Source organism: Corvus moneduloides, chromosome 4, assembly GCF_009650955.1.
Source record: "Corvus moneduloides isolate bCorMon1 chromosome 4, bCorMon1.pri, whole genome shotgun sequence".
Classification (NCBI taxonomy): Eukaryota; Metazoa; Chordata; class Aves; order Passeriformes; family Corvidae; genus Corvus; species Corvus moneduloides.
In genome coordinates, this window is record NC_045479.1 from 1,297,594 (window position 1) to 1,312,445 (window position 14,852).

The window sequence follows — 14,852 nt, forward strand, 5'->3', positions numbered from 1 at the left end:
AGGAAATGTTAAAACGTGTACTTTGTAAAAAGAGCAGCCATTTCCTTTTCCCATTCAAAATACTAATTAAGACCTACAGATCTTTCTTCTGACTTCTCTTTCTCACTGTATTTATTTATTCTGTATTTATTTATTTATTTATTTATTTGGATGGTAACCTCTTATCACTCACGCAAGGACAAACAAAAACTGCAGGGCAAATCAGGTACAGAAAACAGATGTTGTGATACCCTCGTGTGAGGGTATTTTAGCCCACAGGAGACAGTAATGTTAAGCTTTATGTGGTAAAGACAGGATGTGCATCTGGCTCTGCCCTTATGCTCCCTGATCACTAGCCCATACCTCCCACCTTCAAAGCCACAGTCTCTCCCTCTCCAGGAAGCCACGTGCAGCTCTGCCTGTGAAACTGGGAGAGAGGCAACAGCAGGAGGCCACAGCACTGCACTGCAGCCAGGAATGGGGTCCCCAGCAAAGCCCCACCTGCACCACCACAGACCTCCACAGCTCGGGCTCTGCTCTGTGCACATGCCCTTGGCTCAGCCCTTGGCAGGCAGGAAGGGAATGTAGGACATGGCTCTGCCCAGTGACCTGATGTGACACCTGCTCCCCTTGCAAAGCCACCTTTCTCCAGCATGGAGTGGTGCTGCTGCAGGGAGACACTTTGGGATTCTTTCCAATACCTTTAAGTTATTTGGAGAGTACAGCACCAGATGGCCACAGGTACTACTAAATACTGCTGTGGCTTGTAGATGCTGGGTAAGTCTAGAATCACCATGTCACTTCTCTTCAAAGACAAACCATAGATCACCATAGCACATATAATGTGCAGTTACGGAATGGCACTGGAGCTTCACTCATATCTCTGGAAATAATATGATTTACACTGGCTATGGGTCTGGCTTTTTAATTTCAATTACTAGAAAATTATGTTGGAGTTGTCAGCATGATGATAACTCATGCTAATATACCCTGATTTTTAGAACTAAGTGGTGGCCTGTTGTCTGGGTATTAACATGACAACACAGAAATAACACCTTTTGGAGCATACTGCAAGTATTGAATGCATTTTAAAGGTTTTCCACTTAAAAAAGTTATCAGCACATTTATTTCGGTCTGCAGCTTCTTAGAAGGGCCCCATGTTCAGTGGAGAACTATTAGAAGGCCTGCTCCTGATCTCCAGCCTCAGTAATGCATTTCTCTGATGTGCAGTCCCCACTGAAAACTTCTAGTAGCTCAACAACCAAGTTTCGGAAACTACAAAACCTGACATTGGGCACAGAGCTTTTAGTGCTCAACACCCAAATTTGAACCTGGGCCATTCCATTGCCTTCCCCTCTAGTTCTTTTTGAGAAGAGGTGGTGTCTCTTCCCTTCCTTAATGTCATCTATTTCTGGATTTAAGACAGCAGTCTTCTCCTGCTCTGCCCCTCCAGTTATTTCTTGAAAGAAGGACACATGTTTCCAGTAAGGGTGAAGCGAGAGGGACGTGTGAGCTCAGCGTTTCGGGGCAGACTCTGCACAGCTATTCTGGGACTGCCGGAGCCGTGCAGCAGAAAAGCATCAAACATTCAGGGGAATCCCCTTCTGTCACTTTTATTATTATCGCAGAAAAAAAGTAGTGATGATGTGTCTTCTTAGACACGGTCCTGGGCAGGAGGGTGCTCTTTATTTTAGGTAAAGGCAGGAAATGAGTAATAGATTTCCTCTGCAGTCGAACGGGGGGTAGGGGCTGCTTGGTTGAGTGAGCTTTAGCCTCTCAATATTTCAACTTTGTGCTAAATAAGGAAAGTAGTTACAATCCTAACTACTTTTATCATTTTTGGACATTTCAAGTTCAAAAATATAAACTACCTGTGAATCTTATCCTGTTACTCTGTAAGGAATTTTCTGATCTCATCAGCTGGAAAATTGAGGTAAAGTGTGGTGTACAGAAACACATGGAGAGTTTGGGAAACCACTGTTCCCTCACACAGCACTAATGCATTTTCCATATAATTTCTCACTATTATTAAAAAAAGTTCTGTTTCCCCAGTGGTAGAAGTGATGGGATTGCTTTTTTATTTATGTGTGGCTAGATAGACAGATAGATAGATAGATAGATAGACAGATAGATAGATAGATGCAATCCCATCATATATATTTTTATATACAGATGATGATGATGATTTTTAGTATATATAAATTTTTTCCAGAACCGGTCCAGATGCTCTTGCAACAAAATCCCCACACAGCCACCTGTGCCGTGTTTACACTTGGCCTCCTCCTACCATTACTCCCACTGATGAAGCTACACAACTGTTAATAAAGTTTGAGAGGGGGAAGATGTTTTTGCATGCAAAGCAGCTGTTAGTTCACAGCACCAGCTCATGTTCAAGACTCTTTTTTACCTGGATGAGAGCAGCCCCATTTCTCTGTGTGTGTTTAAACTTCCTGCAATATTGACTGAATGGCTTTTTTGCCTCACAGGACTGAAGAGCCACATCAGACAACTTCTCAGTGTAGAAAATCAAGCAAAAGGAAGGAATAAAAGCTTAAGAAGCCATCAATGAAAAGAGACTGCACAACTTAATAATTAACATGCTAAAGAGAAACAGATGAACAGGAGAATGAATTTGTAAAGAAATCTGTATAAAAAGGAAGTTGTTTCCATTTCAGAGGAATTTGAAATGTTTCCTGAACTAGTGTATTAATTCTGTTGGGGCAATGACTGCTTAAACCCAAAATGTAGTAAGATTCTACAGCAGAGCAGCAGTTAATTTTGACAGTATGGATTTTCCACTTAAACTGATAGACACTCCCCATGATGACACGCTCCTACACTGACTGAAAGGTCACTTGGAAGGCTGCGCAGTTCCTGCCATACACTTCTGTCATTCTGGAGTCCTCACTGCTTACCATGTTAGTGTTGACTGGTCTGACCCAGGCTTACACTTCAAACACCGACACTTAAGTAGTATTTACTACCGTCATGTTACTTATTTACAATTTTGCCACTTATTAAAAAAAAAAACCAAAAAAACCAAGAAAAACAAGTTTTCTCCTGAAGTTATGCAAAACACAGAATTTGGGGAACATATTAGGCTGATTAATATCTTGACTGACTTCCTCTCAGAAGAGCAGTCTCACCTTCAAGGTGGCAGCCCCATTTTCTACCCTCATTCTGTTTCATTCTTCTCTGCTTGCATGGCCAAACTGGGTCTGTGGGGACTGGCTTTGTCCCATTTTCCTCAGAAGGTCACTGCATGTTGGAGAACAAAGCTTCAGCTTCTCCTGAGCATTTGCACTGGATATTCTTTCCTGTCATTGATACCCCTTTCCACAAACGCAAAATTTTACCACATTTCCTGTATTTCTACTAAACAAATACCATCAGCTTGCAGCTTCTTCCCATGACCAAGCAGACATCTGTTTTTTTCTGAATTTTTGTCTATGAATCAAATTTATAAATATTTCTATCATACTTGCACCCAAGGTTTCTTAATTTCTTACTCCTGAAGGTAAGTTATTTTTAATATGCAAACTTAAACTCCACTTAAAACTTCCACGAACGTTTCATAAGCCAAAATGAATATTGTTTTTACTTCAGCTATCATCATTACCATCTAACATTGATGTCTAAAAATAACTCAATTATGACCTATAAGAAAAGCAGGAATTTCAGACTTTGAAGTAAAATACCAGAGATGGAAAGCTGAACTTAAATTAAGATATTCAAATGCATAAATAATATGTGCAGTATAAAAAACCCAATTCCTAAGAACTCATTACATGGGTACCATGAACAGGCTGACAACCATTTATGTGCTTTGTGCTGTCCAAGAAAGAGCAGAACCACAGAACAACCTGTGAAATATCTGATACAATGCCCAATTTCACTAAGTAACAAAATGGCCCCTGGCATCACCAACATGGGGTAAGGATTGTGACACATTATGTCATTAAAAAACAGCACACCAACATAGTAGCACTGACCTGATGTGGGGTTAGTAAGAGCACCAGAATGCGGTTCCCTGCACAGGGAACTTCAGTGTGGCTTCCCTCTAGCTTAGGCGTAGTTGGACCACGGATGTACTGATCAATAACCACGTCCTTCTCTGTATACTACACCACGGTGAGGAAAGAGAGAATGATTGTGAAGGGGATTGAGAGTAAGAAGCATTTTGATTTTCCCTCGTATTTTTTCTTGTAAAAAACCAAAATTGCATAGCCTTTTGTCTACTTCAAAGGGCTCATTTGAAAATCCACATCTAAAACCCCTTTAAAAAGAAAGTTAGAAATCACCAGCGAAGCAGAAATCCTCAGTCTCACCACCACGCCTGTGTTATTTCCCCGTTTGTACTGCTGACCCAGGTCTTTTTTTTTCTCTCCTTCTCCCTTCTCACACCATGAGTGCTTCAGTGAGGCTGCTAGTCAAACATATCCTCAAAGCTCCCAGTGTTGTTCTATAAAAGGATGAACAATCGAAAGAGAGAGATCAGCAAAACCTGCCTCAGGGGTTCTGGGAGGGCCAGGAAGAGGAGTACCTCATCTTAGCTGATTTGAGTAAAATTTTTTTAAAAGTGAGATTGAGGAATTGACAGTAGGAATTTTTCAGTTTTCAGTATTCTTGTCTGCTGCATTAATGCAAGCCAGGCTCCCTAAGCTGGGAACCAGGCACACACAGTTGCCATGTCTGAAGAAAAATCACTGCAAAAAACCTTTTAAAGGGTGAATTCTCTCCTGGGACTAAAGAACAGCATGAAAAAGGCCACCCAACCTTTGTGATTTCTTATCACAAGTCTAGCAAGACTGAGTCTTTTTCTCAATTCCTTGGGTTCTGAAGCCACCTGATTGCATAGGAATATCAGTTTCCATTAAAAGAAAAAAACCACCTGCCAATGACGTGTAAGCATTTGCAGGATTATGCCCATAACAATCACATGAAATTTAAGGAATATGGGTGTTATGCTGTCCCTTCAGAACTATAATGACCTGAAAATTTAGCTATTACTAAGTTTCTGTTTTTCAAACGTACTTTCTTAAGTTCCTCTAACTTTTACGTTATTGTGTTTTCCTTTTTTCTCTGGGTAACTACAAAATCATAAGAAGCCAGGAATATCAGTAATTCCTAAAAATAGCCATCCTATCCCCCTTTCCAAATTTAGAAATATATGGCATTTCTCATGAAAATGGAGAAATAAAGCATTCACTAAAGGTGGAGTGACCTATTTTTGGCTTTTTAGTCAGCGCTTTTTTTTCCCTCTCAATTCCCCTTTTCATTTTCCTATCCCGAATCCTTATTTCCTTGCTCCTATTTTTATTTGGGGAGTAACTGTCACCATTACTCACATTGTCCATCTCTTTCCAGTTTTCCCTTAATTTTCAGTTCATTCTCCCTTGCTTCCTTCCACTTCAAGCTCCTTCTCCCCAGCTCAGCTTTTCCCTCGTAAAATCGCCTTGGAGCAGCACACTTCTCCAGCTCTATTTAAGTCCCACTTCAGTGATCATAAAAGGGCATAAACATATAGCTGGGTAAAAAAAAAAAAAAAAAAAAAAGAAGACTGTTACAGCTGATTAAAAAGAAATCAGATGATGAATTGTATAAAATAAGGTCAGAGTCAGTTGGCAAAATAAGATGCAAAATAAGAAACAAACATTTGTGGAGATGTAGTAGGGCTATTTAAACTTAAAGTATTTAAATTTTTCATTTCCAGAGGCTTTGCTTAAATATTCTTTATAAGCACGCTGTCAGTGAGGTTCCAAAGTATTTGTGATCCTAAATTCAAAAGACAGCTTTCATTTTTGGTTCTGTAAAATAATTTCTGTTCAGCTGAAACAAAAGTCCATCCCCACATCAAAGAATAAAAAACACCTTCTCCAAAATGTTTCCATTTGATGTGAAATAACTGTAATCCTCAAACCAATCAGCAAATTGAAAAATCTACTTTTGTGTAAAGTGCTCTGGATCCCTTTGGGATGAAGAGCACTGTATCAGCCCTAGAAATAATTAACCAACATTTATGGAATGTCAAATGAGCCTCTGCATAATGCATTAGATCTTCCTACCTTCCAAACACTCTTAATGTTAAGGAAAGTGTATCTGTGACTCCAACAGATGACAAATCACTTTCCTTTTTCTAAATATTTTCTTGTTGCTGTGCCATCCCTTGATCTACTATCTTTCCACCACCAACGCCCTCTCCCTTCTTCCAGGCATTTATTGCTCGTGTGACATCTTTTCTGTCATCCCCTTGACGAAAGTTTACCCAGATCTCAAGCATCTCAATGTCCACCTTCTTTCTCCACTTTTTTAGGAAAGACAGCACTGCATGCAGGAGAGCTGGTGCTTCCCTACTCCTTGTTTTCCTCCTCTCCTCCCTCAGGTGACCTACATCAGCACACTGTAGACTCCCCTTTCTTCCACCACCTTGTCTGAGTGTGGGGCTGAGCTCAGCAGCTGGCCAAGCCATCATTTGAGCATGCCCAGCAGAAATGCTTCCACACTCACAACCAGGGATGCACTTTCAGGCCCTCCAATGAGTTCTTGGCAGCAATCTACATAACAAAGCCTGGAAACCTTCACCAAAATAAAAATAAAAATGAGTCACAGCCCTTCATTTCCCCTAACAGAAGCCAACATGCCAACGTCCACACCTTCTGCCTTCACTGATGTAAATAGAAATAATTTCACCTGTAATTTTCAGTGTCATTTCTGACTTCACATGCTAACAAAGCTCTGACAAACAAAAAATATACTCACCGGCACTGGCTCTGAACTGTTTTCCCTTTTGACTCCCTTTCCTCTGCCCTTGCAGCAGACGTGGCTGGTGATGCTTGTTAACTATCCCCTCCTTCCCTCACAGATACCCTCCACCCAGACCTTTCGGAGTAGATGAGCACGAAATGCTGTCCCTGAACAGAAGGAAATTTACGGTATAGCCAGTAATTATCAGTGAATATTACCAATCCCACAGAGGACAAGGAAATCTCTGTTACAAAATCAAAGTATGAAAGTGCAGTCCTTTGTGTAAAAGGGAGAGGGAAAAGTAACATTTCTAATTGAAAATTAAAGCAAGAAGCTAGATACTAGCAAAGTACATTTATTGTGTTAACGTACCATTTGTCTTCTGGGCAAGTTACTAAAGGTCATTTGTTCTTCATAGCAAGTGTTGAAAATAGTTTATGTTGTGGGTCTAACTTAAAGGAACAATGTCAAAACCCTCAGGCCCAAAATGACCTTTTTATGCCAACACAGAGATCTAAATCTCTTACTGAGGATAGTGGTGATGTTTGCATTTCACTCTCTCCCCCTCCCTTCTCCTTCTAACCTCCCCCTGCTTTCACATGAGATACCTCACCACAGAAGACAGCACAGACTGCAAAGTTAACATGCCCACTCCACACCTCGTGCTGCTCAGCCCTTGCTCTGCCCATCCTGCCAGACACCCAAGACAAGCTGCTTGCTGATGTGCCTGGTTCCCAACCTGCCCTCTAACCAAGTGAGAGAGAGAAAAGGGAGGGGAAGGGACCAGACCTACCCTCGCCTGCTGAAAGAAAAGGAGTACACCCTGCCATGTGCTCTAGAAGGTAGAATATAGTGACATGGGCAGTTCTTCTTTCAAAACCCCGTGACAATGCTGTCCTCCTGCCTAAACAAGCCTCTCAGGGTCACCTCTAGCTGGTTGTCCCAAAAGGGCCTGGCTGTAAAAGAGGGAGGATCAGGGTTGCTGAGGTGCTGCTGATGAAATAATAAAATACATCAGTGTAGGACATACACACAGAGAAGCAGACACAGATACAGAGGGATTTGAATATAAAGGCTCTGAATGGTTGCAGACTGGTAAAACACCTGGAGCCTCATGTGATTCATTTAAAAAACAGCCCATCTTTACTACTGCACAGATGCTCTCCCTCAAGTGTTAGTGTAAGATCAACGTGGTGGCCTTGTCCTCCTGCTCAGTGTTGTCACATTATCCTCAACTCTAATCTGAGCATATTGTGAGCACCTGCAGATGTGGGGCACAAAGAGACACTAAGCAGCACTTTAGATGAAGGAACTATCATAAAATGCATCATGGAACTGTAAACACCTTTTCACTTCCAAGGAGAAGTGCACTGGGTAGGCTGCATTCCGGCTTCCTGCACTGCTGCCACTCTCTTCTGAGGGTGAGATTTTCTGTCTCCGCAGCCATCATTCCCACGCTTCTGAGCCACACCTGGGACTTCTGACATATGATACATCACATACATGAGATATATGAGAGTACAGGCAACATGTCATGTTCTCCTACCCCACGCATCTCCCACAGGGCTCCATCTAGAAGATACGTCTTTTCCAGGCTGAATCCCGCAAGGTGAACACCTCCCATGAACTAACGCTGAGCAGGCTTAGCATAACCTTTCAGAAGGCACTCAGCACTTTGCAGGATTTAAATGCAAAAGCCTCAAAAAGGCAAAGCTCATTTTCCTGAATTCCCAGCTCTGGCTGCCATTTGTGACAGACTTCACACATTTATGTGCTGCCCTGTCACATTTGGGTGGCAAAAAAATGGCAAAGTATAGATGCCGTGACAAGTAGATGAGACATGTTTTTCCTCTTTAGTGTTCTTAGGCTCAGATTTCCCTTCAACACATAGAGGAAGAGAAAAAACCCTTGGGGCAGACAGAAACAGTTTAAGAGTTTAGTTACTCTGTTATTGTGAAAAGGATTTTTAAAAAATTAAAAATTCAAACATTATAAAATACAGAGCAGGGCTGGACTTTCTGAAATTCTAAGTGGAGACTTTTGTACATGTAGACTAATGTAATAAGTAAAAATATGCACAGGCATCTAATCTAATGCATATTTTTATAGAGAAGTCTTATGAGTGAATTTCTATATTAGATGCATGAACTACATTTATGCGTTTCCTTTTTTCTTTTTTGGTTGGTTGAAAAGACATGTAGAGAAAAATACAGGAACAATTCAGACACAACTGTGGTTCCTTTTTATGGTTCCCACCAAATCCAGTATTTATTTTCATTAATTTAAGGATCCAAGACCAAACCACTTACCTAGCTACCTAATAGGTTCTCTTTGAAGGTTTATTTAATACCAGACATACACTTAAAAAAAATATATAAAGTACAATTTTTAAGTGTGGGAGATAAAGGCAGGATATCATATCAGCATCTAGTTCCTAAATACCTGTGATTCTTGTTTTGGTTTTGCACTTGATTGTGGCCATTAATGTTACAAGAGAAATGCTCAGCTCACAGATGGAAAATCTCCCCGCAAGGGCTCTACGAGAACAGTTACCATCAGACTTCTCAGGGTTCATTGGGTGGCTCACAAGAGTATGAAATACTGCCCCATAAAATACATATAAATAAATAAACCTACAGTTAGATTTAACCACACTGTTTGTGTCTTTTGGATCGAGTATATGCACTTTTATTAGTCAAAAGCAAGTATTGACACACATCAAGATTCAAAGTCAGAGTTATCACTTGGATGGTATCCCCTTGACTCAGACATGTCACAGGATTTCCTTTAATGGGCAAAATACAAACTTGAGTAAATTCTCTCCTCCACAGCCGTAGTGAAGCCACCAAGTATCCAATAGTAACTCTGACCTTAACCAAGCTTCAATATGGAAATTTTATTTCACCCTAATCTCCCATGTCTGTTTTAAAGCAAAATGCCCAAGTCAAATGCAGGGACTGAAAAAAGGTTATTTTGAATTGGGAGATATTAAATATTCTAGCTGAAATCCTGGCTCCTTTGAATACCACAGCAAATATCCCATTCACTTCAATACTGCCAAGATTTTTACCATGGAGAATGGCCTGGAATTCAGTTTGTAAAGGTGAAGCAATAAAGGGTCTGAATCAAGTCCCACTGAAGCCCATGGACAGACTCCTATTCATAGCAATGGAGTGGATCAGACTCTAAGTCTGTCTTGGCACAGTTAGGAGCTGTACCCTCACAGATAGTGAAAGAATTGTTGTAAATGCCAGACAGAATTAGGAAGTACAAGAACACCCAGTACTTTATACGACATTTTACAACAAGTTCAAAGTTCTAAACTGGACATAAAGTTAAACAAATTGCAATTAGATTAAGAATCAGTCACTTCAATGTATTAAAAACCTAAGGTAAGTTTTCCTGTAATATTTGAAATAGGCAGTGCAGAATAACAATTTACTTAAATGTAAAAATAAACCTGTAAGAGAGAGAGACAAAGACAGAAAACAGAATAATCTCAGAGGAAGGGTGGGGAATAAAACCATAAATTAAAGCTGTAATTCTAGCCTTCAGTGATGGCTCTACTATTTCAACTATGCTTTTGGCTTCTATGTCCATTGTAGTGAATCATGCTGTATTGAAAGGTGAAAAATGCTCACATCTGGATTAGGAAAAAAAGATTCATAATTGACACTGCCATGAAGAATATTTGCAACACAGAACTGGGTTTCCAACCTTGATCTATTTATTTAATCTAAAAGATAGAAACAGCTATCAAGAATATTTCACAATGAGTGGCTTTGCTTGCAAGGACTTCCCTGTGGCAAGGCAGACTCTGCTGCTGTGCTATTCGTGTTTCATGATATTGACAGGACTGCATTGAAACCTGCCCAAGCAAGTGGCCATATGCTTGGAATTTGTTTAATACTCTTTATCCTACTCTCCATAACAAGTTTATTGCTTTGAAACAATGCATTATGGACAGCAATGGCTACAGTATGCAGTTGACACGTGACAGCAAGGAAAAGAAGGGGAAGAAGACGTGGAAAGAGGATGGATTGAAGAAAGGCAGAGGGGCAAAACACTGTGTGCCCCAAGCCTATCATTTTTATCTTATTAGGAAATAACATGACCCCTATGAAGATCTAACATGTATGTGCAAAGAATACTTCTTCTGAAACACGCTGTAAACAGCAAGTAAACTCTTCCAGCTGGGATCAGTATGCCATTTAAAGACCACAGAGGGACCATAAACTTGAAGCAGCCTGCAGGATGGGGAAAGCAGAGATCCCACTCACTGTGTCTGCATGGAATAGTAGATGATCCACACAGACCACTCTGCAGAAGGAGCGGTGAGAGGTGATCCCATCTGATGTGGAGGCAGAGCAAAGACACAGTACAAGAGAATTTTTCAGGGCTATGGTATAGGTGAGGGTTAGTCTGTCATTCCTCACACCAGCTTGGGAACTATTCACAGGATCACAGAACACCTCAAGTTGGAAGAGACCCGTAAGAATTACTGAGTCCAGCTCCCCACTCCTTGCAGGGCTACCTTACACTAAACCATGGACTGAAAGTGTCATACAGACAGTCCTTAGACTCTGATACACTTAGTACCATGGCCACTCCTCTGGGGAGCCTGTTGCACAGACTGACCAGCCTCTAAGTGAAGAATCTTTTCCTAATGTCCAACCTGAACTTGCCCTGGCACACTGCAACAAAAGAGGAGGCTGTGAATACAATCACAAAATCACAGAAATATAGAAAGCCCTGGCTTGGAAGGCACCCTAAAGACCATCTCGTTCCAACCCCTCCTCAACAGGCAGAGACACCTTCCACTAGACCAGGTTGCTCAGAGCTCCATCCAACCTGGCCTTGGATACTTCCAGGGATGGGACACCCACAGCTTCTCTGGGCAACCTGTGCCAGGGCCTCACCACCCTCACAGGGGAGAATTTCTTCCTAATATCCAATCTAAACCTACACTCTCTGTCAGTGTGAAGCCATTCCCCCTTGTCCTGTCACTCCAGGCCCTTGTAATAGTCACTCTCCATCTTTCTTGTAGGCTCCCTTCAGGCACTGGAAGGCTGCAAATAATTGAGAGGTTAAATTTATTATTTCACCCTTTTTCTGGCAGCCTGGTTTCCAGTTTCATAATCAGGAACATTATCCATTGCTCTATTAGACTAAAAGGAGATGTTCTCCGGTTAAGCTCCTACAGTGTTTAAAGTGTTGGATTTAGATACCTTCACCTTCCCTAAAGGTATGCCATGCATACAGAAGCACCAGTGCATACAAAACTTTTGGAAGCCTGAAGCACACAGCAAGTGTAGAATCCCAGGCACACAGTTCACCACCCCCTCAGCTAAGAAATTCAAACAAATGCCCAGAACCATCATGTACCACAACATATAAAAAACCCTCCTCTGGCCCGCTTGCAGCAGAGCCCTGGTTATGGCAAGGGACAACTTTGTACCTTGATCCTCCAAGCTGACTCCCTAAGGGAAGAAGGACACAAGCCCAGTTTCCCATGAAAGAGATGACAGCACACACTGGTACCCAGAGTGAAGCAGATGTCGGCAGCCAAGAATCCCATCTGAATAATCCACTGAAGGACAAAAACTGAAAAATGTAGAACTCCATAAAAGGAATGTACCACGCTAACAAAGTCAACCAGAAAGGGCATAGGGGAAATTGAGACAGCTAAGAAGGAATCTGAAATGTACATGTTTGGAGAGGTTAAAAAAGGAAATAAAAAGGATAAGCCAGTTTTCAATTAAATATAAATATTGAAAACATTTCCTTTCCCCAGTGGCAAAACAATTTTCAAGAAACATGTTTGTCTAACAATTTCAAATTTAAAAAAAAAGGCAGGAGGAAAAAGGTAAACTTAACTCAAAATGTAAACAAAATTTTCAATTACAATTATTTGAAATTCCAACCTCTGGACCTGAAAGGAGGTCCAAATGCATTTTGTGTCCATTTTTCAGAACACTGATATCCAGCGAAGGCAAGGAAGGGTACTCTCTCATCTGCTAAGTGCACTTGGCAAAAACAAATGTAGACACTTAAAAGAAAAGAGAAAACTCCTCCCTGTGCATAATGGACCAGGAAATGGTAAAGGAATAAGTTGTTTATTTGGGGACCTGCATCTTTTGAGCAGCTGTTGTACTCACTGCTTATATTTGAGACTAACCTTTACCATGGCAGTGGTGGATTGCATATGGGGCTTATCACTGGACTTCTGGGCTGGGGATTTCCAGGCATTCAGCAAAGTTCATCTGCTGCTGAGGTAAATGAGAGCTTTAGCATTTCATTCCATAACAGCAGAGAGAAAGCGTGAGTGCTTTTAAATCACCACCCCCCTACTACAAAACAAGACCAGAAATAGCCTCTGATAACCACTCTAAAAAACTTCAGAAAAAAATGTCTGGGTGAAACCACCCGTGGGGACTGGTCCAGGGTTCTGACTATTTGTTTGCTGAAATGGATGTCTAATCTGTCTTTTAACAGCTCTGGAAGGACATTTCTACAGACCTTCCAGACTTCCAGCACTATCTACAGTGGGATCTTATTATCAGTCATGGCTGGAAAAAATGAAAATGACCAAAAAAAAAAATGAAATGCAATAGAAAGGAAATAAAATTGAGTTACAGAGGCTCTCCCCACATGTAGCCACTACACATTATTTAGATTTGAAATCAGCCAAATTACTGGCTACATGGACATACGGACTGAGCAGCTGCTGAGCTACCAATGTTATGCCTGGAAAAAAGATATACCTGAAGGATGCTGATTTTAAATTGTATTGACCAACTTTGCTGCTTTTACATATAGGGAAGGAAAAAGGGAAGCGGAGGACTGTGCTTTACATCAGCAACCCATCACACAAAATTGTATTCTTAAGTCAAAACCAAAATGAAATGACGATGGATTTCAGCATTGATACCCAGTACAAATCTGTAATTTTTTGAATTGTTCCTATTTTCAAAACATACTTTTGCCATAATTAATGAGGGCTGAATGTCTTTTACTTAATTAGGGATAAGAAAGCAAATTCTAAGATGATGTTATCAAGAACAGCCACAGCCAATTTTGCTTTGCTGGCATGGAGGTCAGTGGGGATTTCTACACTGACTGCAGACACAGGGAAGTCAAGTACCGGCAAGGAGTCAGGAACGGTACATGAAATACTTCTAAAAGCACCTACCCTCCTGCATAAGAAGCCCTGGCTAACAGCAAAGTATGGTGCTACTCTGTCTGTATTTCAGTAGCATGGCCCAGCTCTGAGTAAATAATACTAAACAATAATTCTTGGTTAAGAATTCATTATACAGAAGGTTCCAAATAAAAAAGGAAAGAGAAATAAGTGTCTCAAACCTAGCCATTTACAGTTGTGCAGCATTAAAATCACACCTAGCATAGCTGCATGCATTAAAGCAAATAATAATAATAATAATCTGAATTAAACTAAATAAAAATTCTCAGAATGGAAAGAAAACAAATCCAAAGCCTTGACATCAGCATAAAACCAGAATTCTGCCCATTCCCTTCACAATGGCTTTTCTATTGCACTTTGTTCTGACCTTTTATTACTTTCCCAACATTAAAGAATATTGCTTTTCAAAACTCTTCATGTCTTTGCTACCCCTGCCATTATTTCCACTCCTATTGTTGAGAGCTGTTAGTCACTTTTGTTCCAAGGTGCACAGCAGCATTGTATCTTAAAAAAGAGGCAAGAATATATGTACTTTTTGAGGGGAAAAAATATCATGTGTTTTCCACCCTTTCTTCCAAAGACCAAAGCCAAATTTTGTTATAAAATTAAAGTAACTAAATGAATAAATAATATTTTAATAAATATACTGGGAGACTGAAAAGCATGAAATCGATTTCCTGCTGGTAAGGAGGGAAAAAGGACACTTTTATATGACTTGACTGGATTTAAATAGACATTGTCCTGATCCTGTAATTGTTCCATGCCCAGAACATCTACTGAATTCAATGTGAGCTCCAAAACCAGATCAATTAGAGGATCAGAGTTGTTTGGGAAAGGCCTGCCCATCACTTTGAGAAAACAAACTAGACAGACCTTAAAAAGAATGTAAGCCCATAACTAGTTGACAAGATTAAACAAATGGGGCTAT

General features: G+C 40.6%; 1 protein-coding gene across 5 annotated transcripts in view; it reads right to left on the reverse strand.

Annotated features, from left to right (window-relative positions):
* SOX5 (SRY-box transcription factor 5) overlaps window positions 1-14,852 on the reverse strand; it is a 613,432-nt gene that overhangs the window by 565,390 nt on the left and 33,190 nt on the right. The window contains exon 1 of one of the 5 annotated variants that reach the window (XM_032105158.1): window positions 5,328-5,489. The exons of the other annotated variants lie outside the window; for them this stretch is intronic. The gene's annotated coding sequence lies outside the window, so the exon portion shown is untranslated. Of the gene's footprint in view, window positions 1-5,327; window positions 5,490-14,852 lie in introns of those variants that run through there. 5 annotated transcript variants of the gene reach the window in all.